Source organism: Budorcas taxicolor, chromosome 16 (assembly GCF_023091745.1).
Source record: "Budorcas taxicolor isolate Tak-1 chromosome 16, Takin1.1, whole genome shotgun sequence".
Classification (NCBI taxonomy): Eukaryota; Metazoa; Chordata; class Mammalia; order Artiodactyla; family Bovidae; genus Budorcas; species Budorcas taxicolor.
Genome location: NC_068925.1, coordinates 64,345,516 through 64,362,566, shown reverse-complemented (window position 1 = coordinate 64,362,566; position 17,051 = coordinate 64,345,516). Strand labels below are relative to the sequence as shown.

Genomic DNA, 17,051 nt, shown 5'->3' with positions numbered 1-17,051 from the left:
TGGTCTGCATCCAAACAGATGCAGAAGAGAATGAACCCTGAGATCTCAACCCATCAGCAACATCGGTTATTACATATTATGTGTTCATCAGACATTATGTATGGTACTGAGTGTTTCTTTTCTTACAGTTATTAATGTGCAGCCCATGTCTTTGGAAAGGCTGTTGAAAGGTAAATGCACTGCCTGTCACCATTATCCAAGACTTTGATTCCATATAATAAAAAGGGGCTTAGTACAGAGCAGTGGTAACTTAACTTTCATGGGAAGATGAGGAAAGAACAGAGGGGAAGTTAATATATAAAGAGATACTCCATTCTTACACAGGTTTCCAAGTGCTGCTGATGCTGCTGGACCATAGTTTGAGACTGTACACCCCCATCTGGACCCTATTAAAATGCATCTCTTGACCAGTCACAGGAGGAGCCTGGGATGGGGAGAAGTCCAAGGAGAGGAGAAGTCAAGACACGTTGACCTCATAGATACCATAGAAAAGGTAAGGGGCTCCAAGACAATGCTCAGGTCTCTTTCTACTCAGAGAGCCTGGGCTTCAGAGATAAAAGTCTGCTTTTCCAGTGAGGAAGCCACGGTGGATAAAAGATCTCTTTCCTTAGCTGCCAGAACAAGCACAGCGAGATAACAGTTCATAGTCTCCCAAACTAAACATCCATCATACCTGTGACTTGCAGTAGCGATCTGTGTTCTTAATCAATTCTACCTTCAATGTTGAAAATCCCCAAAGATCTAAACCAGAGGTTAAAGGGCAGGGGGTGGGGGGTGGGGGGTGGGGGGTGCGGGGCAGGGAATTCTCATTTTCTTCCAAAGTCAGCTTTTCTTAAAGTGTATTCTGAAGAATATTTGTTTGATCAAGTCACGCCGTGACAAAAGCATTTCATAGTCAAATGAAACAACAGGATGCTGAAAGTCATATCCTCTTCTCAGAGATCCACAGGAACGTGTCTGAGAAGTCTTGTGGCCAAGAAATCAACTTTAGATTTTTGTTTTTTAATTGGAGTATAATTGCTTTCTGGAGAAAGGAATGGCTACCCACTCCAGTATGCTTGCCTGGAGAATCCCATGGACAGAGGAGAGCCTGGCAGGCTACAGTCCATGGGGTCACAAAGAGCCAGACACGACTAAGCAAGTCACACATAATTGCTTCACAATATTGTATTAGTTTCTGCTGTACAACAAAATGAATCAGCTATGTACATCCATATATCCCCTTCCTCCTGAGCCTTCCTCCCACCCACCTCCCCATTAATTTAAGATTGTTAAGCTCAGTGTTTGGAAATTGGACCAAAGAACATTTGTGCTTATAACACAAGAGCTGTGGCACATATTTTGAGAAGCACCACTTTTGAATACCTTCTTTCTTCAAAGGGAGGACTTTTGTTTGTGATGGAAACTTCATGTAGGCATGCAAGAACAAGCTGATAAACACACAGACACACACAGAAACACCCTAGCCTGTCTCCAACCTCAATCCCCAGATAGGCAGAAGAGGAAGTATCTGAAATGATCATTTAGGTTCTCTTCCCCTCCAGATGTGAAGCTGGCCTGAGGTATGACAGTAATTGCTGCCCACTGGGACACAGGGGCTGCTCTTTTTGTGGGGGGAGGGGGACTGCTACTCTTTAATGAGGCAGTTAGGATGGGTGGAGGAGGAGGAAGCTCTGGGAATAGGTGATAGGCAGCCAGGAAAGCACTGGCCTAGGGAACACCAAGTGGAATTTTCCTCTGGAAATCCTTTTGAACTAAGTGGATTTGACTGTTGCACCCCTGGTTGCCTAGATCCCATGGCTAAGTGATTTTGTCTTCATTTTCCAGTAATGATTAACACCGCTGCAGTTTGGGGACAGTTTATTCAACTGCGGTGATAGAAACAAGGAGAAAGCCCTTCCTCAAACCCCTCGGCAAAATCTGCTTTCCACTTCTGACTGATGGTGGGAAGAGGAAAGACGCTGCGTTTGGAAGGACTGTCAGAATCAAATACTTCTGAAATCTTAAATACTTCTCAGTGTCTGTTTTGTGATTTTTAAAATTTTGTTTACAAAATCTTTTCTCTTTCCTCCCCCTCTCTCCTTCTCTCTCCTCCCTCCCTTCCTTCCTTCCTTTCAGTGAAAAGAGGAAAGGATAACAAAATATTGCTCATTTGGCAGAGGTAACAAAAGAAAGCCAGCAGAAACTGCATCTGGATCCATCTTGCAATGCAGGGGATGTGGGTTCGATCGTGGGCTGGGGACCTAAGATCCCACATGCCAAGGAGCACCTGAACCTGCACGCTGCATCTACTGAGACTGCATGCCACAACTGGAGAGTCTGTGCGCAGCAACGAGTATCTCGAGTGCTGCAACTAAGACCTGACACAGCCACATAGACAAATAAATAATTAAAAAAAGAGAAGACTCTGCATCTGGGAGTAAGGGGAGAGCTTCCCCTTCTATGACGGAGTGGAAGCCTAGAATGTCAAAATAAGGAGGGACCTCAGGGATTGTCCTGACTCATCTTCTCAAAGAAGATGGACCCAAAGGTTGCTCTCTTGCACAGGACTCTTCATCACAGCACTGCCGCTTTCTCTGCTCCAGGCTGGAAGCAGGGTGGGCAGAGCGTGTTGGGCAATGTCGTGAGTTTCGCTGCAGCTCTCTCTGAAGCAGGGGTGACGTGACACTTTTGGAACCTCTGAGCTAGAGCATCCCCTGGATCGTGCTGAGACTTGGTCAGCTTGGGTGGACAGGGTGGTTGAGGTAAGAGAGAGAAGTGTTGTTGTTGTTGGTGTTGTTCAGTTGTTCAGACTCTCGTGAACCCACAGTCTGTAGCCCAACAGGCTCCTATGGCCATGGGATTTCCCAGGCAAGAATACTGGAGTAGGTTTCCATTTCCTTCTCCAGGGGACCTTCCCAACCCAGGGATCAAATTCACGTCTCCTGCACTGGCAGGTAGGTTCTTTACCACTGAGCCACCAGGGAAGCCAAGAATGAGATAACCAGCCTGCAAAGAAAGGCTCCTTATCCTAAAAACCAAAGATATTGAAAACATGCGTGATGCATTTCTAAGCACTCAGCCAAAGTAAGTTTGCCAAAATCACAATGTTTAAGATGTCTATGATGGAGTAAGAGGGACACAGAGCAAGGTGTGGAATACCCCAAGCTCAGGGAAACCCACCAGAACTCTTACATCATCTGAACCCTTGTGTAACCCCATCTTTAATGAGGTGATGGCTGAGTTTAAATGCTAGGCCTCTCAGCCATGCTGTGAAAAGTAGTCTCCTACAAAGGATGGCCACCATGCAATTCGAGTTCTGTAGCTAAAACAACCCTACCGAGCTGAATCCTCCTTCAAGGGGGACTCTTCCTGTTCATAGTTTCATGTCATTCAATGCTCTGAAACCACTGGTACAGAACATGGCAGTGTTTGTTCTAGATACTTTATTCCTTATTTTTGTGACAGATGGATATTCTGTTATATGAACTTTTTTATGGTTGGCAATATTATCAAGTACCAGTTATTTGTTAACCACATTCCTAAAGTTAATATGCAGTGACAGAAATTGTTAATTATACTTGTGACTACGGTCATAAAAATCCTTTTTAAGGCAGAATATAGAGATTAAGTGATGAAGGGGCAGGGATGATGAGAGCAGGGAAAGGGGAAGAGACAGTTTTGCAGGTGACAGAGGTGGGTGGTGGGGGTCTCGAAAAATCTCGGCCAAGACCTAATCTAATCATGAATGTTCTTTTCTCTGAATCTGAAGTAATAACGTGATGTATGAGCAAGAATTAAAAAGCATGGGAAAAGTGCATTTCAAAGAGTAGGGGTATTACCAGCCTCAAAATGAATTTCTACGATGGAACTGACTCACATTGGATACAACACAACTTGACATGCTCCTCAGTTACAGCCACAAAGAAGGGGGCCATCAGGAAAGGATGCTAAGATTGCTAAGAACATACAGGCCACCAAATGCTAGGGCTGGGAGGACTCTGGAGGTCATCTAGTCCTTTCTCCTGTCTTATAGTTCTCAGACAATGAGTCAGCTGGTGGAAGGCGGGGAAGAGTGGGAAAACTCCTGTCTCTGATTTTGTCCTAAATATCTCAGAAATGAGAATGATGTCTTGGCCACCAAGATGCTATCGATCTGTTCTTGTATAGAGTTTTAAAGGAACATAGTTGAAGGCGCATAATGTTGTATCTGGCACCGTGTTGAGGATATGCAATGTATCCTACCCCATTCAGTACTCACACCAGCCCTAATAAGGCAGGTACTTTCTTATACAGATCAAGAGGTCAAAACATAGAAAGAGTGAATAACTTACTCTAGATCTAGCAAGTGGCCGAGCTAGAGCCCAGAACCAAGTTTGCCTGATTTTACCCTTCAAACTCTTAACAGTCCTATTAGACTCCCCATTGGCAAGGAAGTCTCACTGCTATGAAATGATTCTCTTTATACGCTGAAAAATTGGTTTTGATTGATGGGTCAAAAGACACTTCCCTTACAAGTAATAAGAGGTTCATTATTAGGGTTGCCAGATTTAGTAAATAAAAACATAGAATGATAAATTTGAATTTCTGATAGAGAATTTTTTAGTTTGCATATTTTTAGTATAAGTGTTTCCCAAATATTACAATGGAACAGACTTCACACTAAAAGACTATTCTTTGTTTATTTGAAATTCAACTTTACTGGGCATCCTGTGTCTTATCTGGCCTCCATATTCATAATGAATGAGAAAGTTGGTGAGTTTAGTCTCTCTGTGGGCCACTTCATGCTGCTCTCTTCCATGGCTGACCCCCTTCTACTGGGAACCTCTTCATCCAAGACTTCTATAAAGCCCTTCAGTCCTATAGTCTCTTGGTATCTATGTTTTTGTTGTTATTTAATTGCTAAGTAGGGTCTGAGTCTTTTGTGACCCCATGGACTGCAGCCCACCAGGCTCCTCTGTTCATGGGATTCTCCAGGCAAGAATACTGGAGAGGGTTGCCATGCCCTCCTCCGGGGATCTCCCCAACCCAGGGATCGAACCCGTGTCTCCTATGTTGGGAGATAGATTCTTTACCATTGAGCCACCAGGGAAGCCCTGTCTATGTACATCATAGATGAATTTATTAATTTTTAAATGTTTTTATTATTAAATGGGGAATTCCCTGGTGGCTCAGATGGTAAAACGTCTGTCTACAATGCAGGAGACCTGGGTTTGATCCCTGGGTCAGGAAGATCCCCTGGAGAAGGAAATGGCAATCCACTCCAGTACTATTGCGTGGAAAATCCCATGGACAGAGGAGCCTGGTAGGCTACAGTCCACGGGGTCGCAAAGAGTCGGACATGACTGAGCGACTTCACTTTCAATTTCATTATTAAATGGTTACAGAAGAATATATGTAACCATCCTACTTAACAATCACTGATGGTTATAAGGCCTGTTCAGTATTTTAAGATAGGGCCAATTGTTTCCCGACATAGTGGTATAACAATTATTCTTCCACACTGGTACACTGATTCCCTGTGTTTAGTAACCTCACTGCACATGGGATATTGTCAAACTTTTAAGTTTTGCCTTTGTAGTGGGTGTGAAGTGCCCTCTCACTGTGATTTCAATTTCCATTTCCCTGATTTCTAATGAGGCTGAGCATCTTTTCACAAATTCATTTTCTCCTCCTCTTCTTTTTTTCAGAGTTTTGCACTCCAACTATGTGCTGGGGTCTAAAAGTCCATTGTTTTATGGAAGAGACTTGGAGATAGGAACTCAGGGGAAGACCAAACAGAGAAGACTCCAGGTACAGAGTGCACATTAGCCCTCTGTGAGCAGAACGAGGGACTGTGCTTTGCACACGGCACTGCCTAAAGGCCTGGAAACACTGCTGTTGCTCCACCAGCACTTAGCTCCTCCCCACTGGCAGCCCAGTGTTGGAGAAAGTATTTCCAAGCCACACAGACCTGTTTCCTAGCTATGTAACAGAGAGTTGCTTTCTTCCTCTGAGTCTCAGTTTTTTTATCTATAAAAACATGCCTTGCAGGGTTATTCCAGGGTTAAACAAGACAGGAAGTGGAAAGGACCACCAGGTAGGGCCTCAACCCATGATGCCTTCTACCAGGCTTCTTTAAGAACCAACCAGAAGAAAAACATCTCAAGACAACCAATATCCTGTTCCGAAGAATTAGAACAGATTACCAGGAATTTTGCACTTAAGATCTTATTTGTGGCAAAGGTAAGCCTAGGGTTCTTCTTAGAATCAAGAGATTGAGTGGATTTTGGAGACAATCTGACCTCATGACTCCTTTCCATGCATTACTCAGAGGAGATCATTGGAGAGCTGAGTGTCAGCCATTATTCCGAAGTGCCTTCAGAGGGAGATTCCACCCAGGTGCCCGACTCAGTGTCTCACAGTCTCTATAGTTCAGAGTTCTTCCCAATGTCTTACTTAAAATCTCTCCTGCTTCAGCATAAATTGTTCTGTCTTTTCAGAGTGAGGGAGCTCTGCCATGAGACAGATGGCTTGAACTACAAAGAAAGTCTGCTAGCTGCTTCACTTGCCTGATTCACAAGTTACTATTATGGAATGGGCTTCCCTGGTAGCTTAGCAGTAAAGAACCCACCTTCCAATGAGGGAGACACAGGTTCAATCCCTGGGTCAAGAAGATTCTCTGGAGAAGGAAATGGCAACCCCCTCCAGTATTCTTGCCTGGGAAATCCCATGGACAGAGTAGCCTGGTGGGCTACAGTCCATGGGGTGGCAGAGAGTCAGACATGACTTAGTGACTCTGCACACTCCCATATTATGGAATGTTGGGCCTAGGCTGCACCACTTAATTCACATGAGAAAACCAAGGCCCAGAGAGGTCTGTTACCTGGCTACGATACTATAGCCAGTAAGGGGCAAGAGCTGGGTTTCAACTCCAGTTTTCAGAGTCATAAATTCAGGATTATTTTTTTCCCCATCACCAAGGGTCTGTTTTTATTGGGTGTATATCCAAAGGTGACCCAGAATCCTTGGACCATCTGAGGACCAAGTTCAGACATTGTAGTCCAGGAGTCAGGAGACCCCAGTCCTAATCCTGGTCCTCTTCAGAACTGCTCCTCTGGAGAATGTAGTGACAAAAGAGCTTTTGTTTATGTGATCATTTGGAGGCTAGAATTCTGCACTGGGATATATATATATATGCACCATGCCAAGTCACTCCATTCATGTCCGACTCTGCGACGGCATGGACTGTAGCCTACCAGGCTCCTCTGTCCATGAGATTTTCCAAGGAAGATACTGGAGTAGATTGCCATGTCCTCCTCCAGGGGATCTTACCGACTCAGGGATCAAACCCTAGTCTCTTACATCTTCTGCACTGGCAGGTGGGTTCTTTACCATTAGAGCCACCTGGGAAGCCCCCCCCCCCTCCGCCCCCCCCACACATATATACAATTTTTTAAATGGAGAGAGTTATTGTAACTTTCATCCAACTTTAAAAAAGGAATCCAAGACCTTAAAAAAGGCCAAGTAATGCATTCATTTATCACTCATTCAGCAAGTGTTTTTCAAGTGCCTACTGTGTGTGAGATATCCTAATAGGCCCAGAGAATATTGCTTTATTGACTATGCCAAAGCCTTTGACTGTGTGGATCACAATAAACTGTGGAAAATTCTGAAAGAGATGGGAATACCAGACCACCTGACCTGCCTCTTGAGAAATCTGTATGCAGGTCAGGAACCAACAGTTAGAACTGGACATGGAACAACAGACTGGTTCCAAATAGGAAAAGGAGTGTGTCAAGGCTGTATGTTGTCACCCTGCTTATTTAACTTCTATGCAGAGTACATCATGAGAAACGCTGGACTGGAAGAAACACAAGCTGGAATCAAGATTGCCAGGAGAAATACCAATAACCTCAGATATGGAGATGACACCACCCTTATGGCAGAAAGTGAAGAGGAGCTAAAAAGCCTCTTGATGAAAGTGAAAGAGGAGAGTGAAAAAGTTGGCTTAAAGCTCAACATTCAGAAAACGAAGATCATGGCATCTGGTCCCATCACTTCATGGGAAATAGATGGGGAAACAGTGTCAGACTTTATTTTTTGGGGCTCCAAAATCACTGCAGATAGTGACTGCAGCCATGAAATTAAAAGATGCTTGCTCCTTGGAAGAAAAGTTATGACCAACCTAGACAGTATATTCAAAAGCAGAGACATTACTTTGCCAACTAAGGTCCGTCTAGTCAAGGCTATAGTTTTTCCTGTGGTCATGTATGGATGTGAGAGTTGGACTGTGAAGAAGGCTGAGCGCTGAAGAATTGATGCGTTTGAACTGTGGTGTTGGAGAAGACTCTTGAGGGTCCCTTGGACTGCAAGGAGATCCAACCAGTCCATTCTGAAGGAGATCAACCCTGGGATTTCTTTGGAAGGAATGATGCTAAAGCTGAAGCTCTAGTACTTTGGCCACCTCATGCGAAGAGTTGACTCTTTGGAAAAGACTCTGATGCTGGGAATGATTGGGGGCAGGAGGCGAAGGGGACGACCCAGGATGAGATGGCTGGATGGCATCACGGACTCGATGGACATGAGTCTGAGTGAACTCCGGGAGATGGTGATGGACAGGGAGGCCTGGCATGCTGCGATTCATGGGGTCACAGAGAGTCGGACACGACTGAGTGACTGAACTGAACTGAACAATAGACGTGAGCCCCACCTCACGGCACCTGCATTCTAGTAAGAAGGGCAAATGATAAATAATAAGCAAATAATAACATGAAATACCATCAGATAGGTTCAGAACTACTGGTCCAGCTAGACCTTGCCTTCCTCTCTGGACTCAAATATGCAGTTTTCCTCTGCTAAGAAAGCCAAACCCCAGTGGAAACAGACTCAGTTTAACTTCTCAGTTGCAATTTGAAGGTATGTAGTTAAGTCCCTAAGTCTCCTGACCCTGTTCCATGTAAACAGGGTTGTCTTGTGCAGTCAGGCCAATTAGATTAACCCTTCAGTCCTCTCTGCCCCCGAGGGAGGCAGCATAATTCCAGATCTCTAGAAATGAAAGGCAAGTCTGTTTGGCCAGGATCAGCAATTCACTTTCCCCTTGCAGAATCTCCCTGTTGATTACAACTGCTGCTTGTGCAACACCAAATGATCTGAAAGCCCCAGAAAGACAAACCACCAAGAAGCATGGGTGAATGTTTAAAATTTGTGGATTCTCATAATAAGGATATTGTTCAGAATTTTTTATCTCAGATCAGCCTTTTTGTGCAACTGCTGAGTGGGTTTTTCATAGGTGCACCTCTATGGTTTAATAATGCAAGTGAGCTGGACTTCCCTGGTGCTCCAGTGGTTAAGACTTTGGGTTTCCGCTGCAGGTGGCACGGGTGCTATCCTGGTCAGGGAAATTCCTCGTGCTGTGCAGTGTAGCCAAAAAGAAAAAAAATTTGCAAGTGCCTCAGTTCCCACCCCACCCCCATCCCCTGCCCTGCCTCCATTTCCAATCCCCGACAAACTCATAGAATTGTTGCTATTTTTGATTTGGTGTTTCCCTAAATTCAGCTTTGGGGGTTGGCAGAAGAAAGAAGGAATCACCTGTTGAAAGTGACATAACTCAATGGCAAAGCTGCAGTCTGACTCTAGGACACCTGATTTCTGAGTTTCTGCTCTCCAGGCACTAGATTAGATCCAAAGGCCTTGCTGAGATTACACACGCATGTGCACACAATTATTATCAGAATGCAGTGCGGCTCAGTTGATTAGAATGTTTAGTCCTTACTAATTCTAGGGACAGCGTCACACCACCAACTGAAAGGCCAGTTCTGTTTTAAAGAAAAACAGACTCTCAATGAAAGTGAAGTGCATGGTTGTTACAGTTTGAAAACACAAGTAAATGAAAATTTAAAAAGAGGTTGGGGAAGGGCATGGATATCCATCACTTGGAGGGTGAGTACGAAAAGATTAATGATGTACAATTCAAGTTACCAGGTCAGGATGGGAAATCCTGCTGGTTGTCCAAAAAGGGTGAGAATTGGTTTGAACTCCATTGATGGCTTCTCTCTTCCTTTAGCTTTCTTCCCATCTCCATTCTCCACTCCATGTCTCCCTGCCATCCATTCATATCTTGGATCTGGTGGAGAAGTGACAGTCCCTCTTCCTGAGAGTCTCTCTGGGTATGGGCATCAAGTCATGGTATTACTAGCCTTGGAAATCACCCTCCTTAATCCTCTAGTGAAAGCACGAGAGAGTGTCAGAAAAGAAAATATACCTGAACTAGAGAGAAAGTCAGGCTTCCTGCCCAAGGAGCTACTGGCTATTTCTGGAGAACCAGGCCTAGGATTTATGCCCATTGCTAAGAAGGTGTCATGGAGCAGACTGAAATAATTATGTACTGTGTCCTCCATCTCTTAAATCCATGCAGCACTGGTTCTTGGACTGGGGTGTGTGTGTGTGTGCGTGTGCATGTGTGTGTGTGTGTGCGTGTGTGTGGTGGTGGGGTAGGGTGGCAGGGAGATCCTGAAAGGTTTGTATGTGTGTGGACTATAGGCTGGAGGAGGGGGAGCCTGAAAGATAAACTGAACAGGGACTCTCTTTTTCATTGCTATTGTGACTCAGCCAATTCCAGGATTTAAGGTCAGGCTCATTATCCATTATGCCTCCAATTCATTTCTCCTGGGAAATGCCATCTGTTGGGGGTACTTATTTCTGGGCAGCACAAATGCTACTAGTTTGCTTTTGGTGTAGCTGCTCCTTGACATGCCTCCTGCTAGTCTTGCCCCAGGTGGCAGGGAACAAGGGCAGGGCTCAGGCATTTGCTGTCATCCAGCTTGCCCTCTTTCTGTGTGTTCTGTCTATTTTGTCAGCTTGCTGTAAACACCCCTCATCCCCTTGACCACCCCCCCCCCCCCCCCCGCCCACACACACACACACAGCAACACCCTCCCTTAGTTTTCAAGCCACAACATGATTTAAATGCTTCTGTGCTTCTGTGAATTCCCTATCAAGTGTACTAAGGCTCAACATTTGCCTGGAGTAAATAAGGAAGTGCTGTTAGGAAATTCTTTCCTTAGGATCTTATTTATGTCTTAAGCTAGACCAGCACCTTTTGTTATTACAGCTGTTCCTCACAGCGGCACTCATAGGCTTGCCTTTCTGACTCCTTATTTTGAATGCATTGTTGGTTGACATTCACCCCTAGAAGAAATCTCTACCTTTTCTCCAATTGGTAGGATAAGTTCACATGCCAGTTTAGGCTAGTTCACCTGTTCAGTACTAAGTGACCTGAATGGAGCTGCCTTCTCAGCACCTCACTGGTCCCAGTGCATAGACACACTCCACTCAGGAAGGCAGTCCAGACATGGGAACTCGGGGATTCCTGGAAGATTTCAGGAGTGAAGAGCTCAGTACGACAGAGAAGCAGGACGCATGTGCTGGCTTGAAGCTCTGGAGACAAGTTCCTGTTCAACACCCAGGGAAGCTGGTTTTCTGGCTGAAGTCTTATAGAGTTGGGAAATTTTGGGGATGTGTAGGGGAAGGAAGTCATGTGCTCAAGACAGTCAAAGGAGACATTCTTGATTTTTCTTTCCTTCTCACCGCTCATCACCAGTCTATTAGCAACTCAGGCAGTCCCACCTTCAAAGTTTGTCCTGAAGTCACTTCTCTCTGTTAACCCTCACTGCCATCACCCTAGCTCAGCCTCTGCTGTCTCTCACCAAGTCAACCAGATTACCTCCTCCAACTAGTTTTTGTGAAGCTCTCTTGCTAATTTCTCAATTTTTAGAGAATTTTAAAAATTATTTTGGCTGCACTGGGTAGCATGTGGGATCTTACTTTCCTGACCAGAGACTGAATCTGTGCCCCCTGCATTGGAAGCATAGAGTCTTAACCACTGGAGAGCCTGGGAAGTCCAGTCTTGCTAATTTCTAGTTAATTCTCTATGTGCACTGCAGCCAGATTTTTTTTACCTACTGAGCCACCATGGCTGCTGCTAAGTCAAGTGAGTCGTGTCCGACTCTGTGTGACCCCGGACTGTAGCCTGTCAGGCTTCTCTGTCCATGGGATTCTTCAGGCAAGAATACTGGAGTGGATTGCTGTGCCCTCTTCCAGGGGATCTTTCCGACCCAGGGACTGAACCTGTGTCTCTTATATCTCCTGTATTGGCAGGCAGGTTCTTTACCACTAGTGCCACCTATACTAGGTTAAATAACATGTTATAAAAATAACATTTTATAAACATTAACATAGCTATTAAAAAAAATTTTTTTAATGCGGCAACTAAAATTTTTTTCATAGCATTCATGACTCACATTATATTTCTATTGGCCAGGACTAATTTGGATCTTCAAAGCATTTCTCAATGTTCATTACATTCTTGTTTACTGAATGGTTGTTTATTTGCTTCTACTCTGTCTTTGAAGTTTACCAAAGATAAGTCAAATGTTTTTCATTTTCCTCATTCCATCTGTTCCAGATTAGGAGAAAGCCAAAACAAAGCTCAACACCAACACCACCACCATCAACAGAAGAAATCTCCTGAGCCATTTTAGGCCCCAGCAGCAAGCCAAGGAAGGCAAACTGGGATTGGGGAGCAAGAGGGTAACCCAGGATGGTGGCTAGATGGGGTGAGTGGCTTCAGCAGCCAGAGATCTTCCCTTAAGCCTAGGAGGTGACACAAGCAATTCTCCCAGGATCACCTTGATGAAGCAATAAATTAAGGTAACAAGGTAGAAGGTCACTGAAACCTGGTCTCAGCGAGTCCCGGGGCACGCTCTTCTGCCGTGCAAACCAAGGGCCTGGCAGAGAAGTCTCCTCATTCATTCAGTTCAGTTCAGTCTCTCAGTTGTGTCCAACTCTTTGCAACCTCATAGACTGTAGCACACCAGGCTTTCCTGTCCTTCACCATCTACCAGTTTGCTCAGACTCATGTCCATCGAGTTGGTGATGCCATCCAACCATCTCATCCTCTGTCGTCCCCTTTTCCTCCTGCCTTCTATCTTTCCCAGCATTAGATTTTTCCCAATAAGTCAGTTCTTCACATCAGATGGCCAAAGTATTGGAGCTTCAGCGTCAGCAGCAGTCCTTCCAATGAATATTCAGGACTGGTTTCCTTTAGGATTGACTGGTTTGAACTCCTTGCAGTCCAAGGGACTCTAAAGAGTCTTCTCCAACACCACAGTTCAAAAGCATTGATTCTTCAGTGCTCAGCTTTCCTTATAGTCCAACTCTCACATCCATACATGACTATAGAAAAAACCATAGACTTGACTAGATGGACCTTGTTGCAAAGTAATGTCTCTGCCTTTTAATATGCTGCCTAGGTTGGCCATAGCCTTTTTCCCAAGGAGCAATTTTTCAAGGAGCAATTAATTTCATGGCTGAAATTAATTCATGGCTGCAGTCACCATCTGCAGTGATTTTGGAGCCCAAGAAAATAAAGCCTGTCACTGTTTCCATTGTTTCCCCATCTATTTGCCATGAAGTGAAGGGACCAGATGCCATGATCTTAGTTTTTTGAATGTTGAGTTTTAAGTCGTCTTTTTCACTCTCCTCTTTCACTTTCATCAAGAGGCTCTTTAGTTCTTCTTCACTTTCTGCCATAAGGGTGGTATCACCTGTGTATCTGAGGTTATTTATATTTCTCCCTGCAATCTTGATTCCAGCTTGTGCTTCATCCAGCCCAGCATTTTGCATGATGTACTCTGCATAAAAGTTCATTGGCCCACCTCAAAAATACATCCTTCTGCTTCTATGGTGGGGGGAGTTGCAGAATTTGGAGAGTCACAGTGGCATGGGGGAAGGGAAATAATTATAGGCATAGCAAAAGCCCTAGTGATTTTTTTCCAGCTCTCCTTTCAAGGGCTTCTGGAGACAAAAGAGGATTAAAATTTCAAGCTAGGGAGGAGTAAAAACTCTTAGCTAACTGATTGGCTAGGTTCATCTGATTAATCCTGGGGTGTCTGTGTAACAATTCAATGCAACAACATTTACTGAAGTATGGAAAGTTAAAAAAGCTTTGAAGTCTGCAGCCAAGGGAGAAGGTGGGAAAGAATGAGATAGAGCCAGGAACTGCCTTGTTTTGGAAGAAAAAAGCTGAAAAAGGCCCCAGGCAAGATGGAGTTAGACTAAAACAACTTTGTCTTTACTTTCTTTCAATTCCAGTTATTAATTCACTCCACAAATAACGAGTGCCTACTGTGTGTTAGGCCTTTGCCAGCACTATGATAGGACTTCTGGAGTTGTTGACTGTTCTTGAAGAAATCACAAATACTACCTTAAGACCTTTAAGAAAGTAATAAAATGCTTCATCTGAATGATCAGGTAGGTGGATCTTCCACATCTTCCTTTTATCCCTTCTCCCCGTTGCTGTTGTTCAGTCGCTTAGTTGTGTCCTACTCTTTGCAACGCCATGTACTGCAGCATGTCAGGCTTCCCTGTCCTACACTATATCCCAGAGTTTGCTCAAACTCATGTCTATTGAGTTGGTGATTCTATCTAACTATCTCATCCGCTGCTGTTCTCTTCTCCTTTCGCTTTTAATCTTTCCCAGCATCAGGGTCTTTTCCAATGAGTCGGCTCTGTGCATCAGGTGGCCAAAGTGTTAGAGTTTCAGCTTCAGCATCAATCCTTCCAATGAATATTCAGGGTTGATTTCCTTTAGGATTGACTGGTTTGATTTCCATGCAGTCCAAGGGACTCTCAAGAGTCTTCTCCAGCAACACAATTCGAAAGCATCAATTTTTCAGGGCTCACCCTTCTTTATGGTCCAAAACTCACATCTGTACATGACTACTGGAAAAACCAAAGCTTTGGCTAGATGAACCTTTGTCAGCCAAGTAATGTCTTTGCTTTTTAATATGCTGTCTAGTTTTTCCCTTTTCCCTAGTAATCTGCAATATCAACCACTCCATCCCTCTGATATTTGCTGAAGTTGTTTCCACTAAATTTCCCAAAGACCTCCTTTTTGCCAAATCTGCATCTACTCGCATCTGTGGAGTATTGACATCTCCTGAGATTCTGCCTTCCTTTAGTTTTTCGCGACACATCTTCTCATTGGTTCTCCTTCTCCATTTCCACCTACTCATCTTTTAATCTTTTTTACCTAATTTGGTTGACTGAAAAAAAAAAAATTTCCTTATTTATTTGGCTGCATTGGGTCTTCGTTTAGGCAGAGAGGATCTTCGATCTAAGTCATGTGGTTTCTTTAGTTGTGCCGTGTGGAATCTAGCTTCCTGACCAGGGACTGAACCTGGGCCCCTGCCCAGGTTGGGAGAGTACAGAGTCTTAGACACTGGACCACCAAGGAAATCCTGTGGCTGACTTCTGAAATGAAAAGGAGTCCTCAGGAGTCCTCAGCCTTCTCCTTTTCTCACTTTATTCATAGTTCTTGGGCATCATTAACCAAAACCACAGCTTCAGCTATCATATAGACAGGGATTGGGCTCTCAAAACTGTATCAGGCCCTTATCACTCATCTCACATGTAGACTCATGTCATAAATTCTCTGCTAGAACTTTACTGGATAAATTTAACCCTTAAGCCAGTTATTCTACTTTTACCCTTATCTTGGGAACTGGCATTACCAAAAACCCATGAACTATCTAGACTTATGCTCCCTGACATAACATTCATTCAGTGCATAAATCTCTTCCTTACTAGACCCGAGACACTGGGCCCTGTACCTGAAGGGTACAGAGATAAATAAGACACAACTGAGCACTGGCAGACAGGTAAGCAATCAGAGAAGTATGCTGTACGACATCATCAGAGGGATAAATGCAAGAATAGAAGCACTCCTAAGATGTAAGACACAGACAAAGCACAGTGGAGGGACTGAGTCGGAGGTGGAATATGAGGAAAGGCTTCCTTGAGGAGATGACACATGAGATGGATTTTGAAAGACAGATGGAAATGGAATTCCCATGACAGACAAGAGAGATAAGTTATTTTAGGTATTGGAAATAGTATGTAAAAGGCATGAGTATGTGAAACCTTGGGCTTCCCTGGAGGCTTAGATGGTAAAGAATCTGTCTGCAATGCAGGAGTCCCAGTTTCGATCCCTGTTTTGGGAAGATCCCCTGGAGGAGCACATGGTAATCCACTCCAGTATTCTTGCCTGGAAAATCCCATGGACAGAGGAGCCTGGTGGGTGGAGTTCATGGGGTCACACAACTGAAGCAACTTAGCACAGCACACAGCATGTAAAATCAAATAGTATGTCAAGCAGTGTGATATTGATGGGACCATAAAATACAGAGCAAGGGGATATTTGGCAGGAGGTTAACTTATAGTAGTACATAGGGGCCAGATGATAAGGGATCTGAATAATAATAACAACAATAAAAGCTACAATTAATAAGGCACACTTTACCTGCAAGGCCACTAGCGCTTAATCTGCCCTATGTTATTATTCACACACTACAGCAATGAAGCCAAGATATAGTTCATATCTGATATAGTTCAGCTGAAATTCACACCCAGGATTCTTTGACTCCAAAGCCTAGGCTCTTGATCATATATCCTTCTGCATATGCATGATGCTAAAATGCCTGTACCTTATGGAGCTTATAATGCAGTGCAGGATGAAGGAGCTGGAAATGATGGGCTGAGGCAAGGATGGGATATGGCTGTTTGCAGGATCAGGAACTAGGACAGAGATACCTTAGCCACAACTGGTGGTGGGCTGGGTCTTGTTTGCTCTAGGGAGTCCACGCCACTGGGTGTACAGTTCTGAACAAAGTCAAAAGATTCTACGTGGTTAGGGTCTTCACTGGTGGTCCAGTGGCTAAGACTCCATCCTCCCAATGGAGAGGGCCCAGGTTCAAGCCCTGGTCAGAGGACTAGATCCCACATGATGAAACTAAAGATCAAAGATCCTGCATGTCACAACTAAGATCCACAGAAGCAAAAATCATTAAATTTAAAACAAAAATCTTGGGCTTGCGAAAAGATGGCGGAGGAATAGGACGGGAAGACCACTTTCTCCCTCACAAATTCCTCAAAAGAACATTTCAACTCCGAGCAAACTCCACAAAACAACTTCGGTAGGCTGGCAGAGGTCATCAGGCATCCAGAAAAGCAGACCATTGTCTTCAAAAACA

The 17,051-nt window shown here is 44.2% G+C and overlaps 1 long non-coding RNA gene across 2 annotated transcripts in view; it reads left to right on the top strand.

Moving 5' to 3' along the window:
* Nucleotides 1-328: 328 nt before the first annotated feature.
* The window catches only part of LOC128061375 (uncharacterized), a 71,121-nt gene continuing 54,398 nt past the window's right edge, over nucleotides 329-17,051 (top strand). Inside the window, exons 1-5 of one of the 2 annotated variants that reach the window (XR_008200731.1) lie at nucleotides 329-493; nucleotides 2,119-2,744; nucleotides 5,670-5,772; nucleotides 12,425-12,575; nucleotides 14,113-14,271. This is a non-coding gene — a long non-coding RNA (uncharacterized LOC128061375). Of the gene's footprint in view, nucleotides 494-2,118; nucleotides 2,745-5,669; nucleotides 5,773-12,424; nucleotides 12,670-14,112; nucleotides 14,272-17,051 lie in introns of both variants that reach the window. The other variant, XR_008200730.1, reaches the window with a different exon arrangement.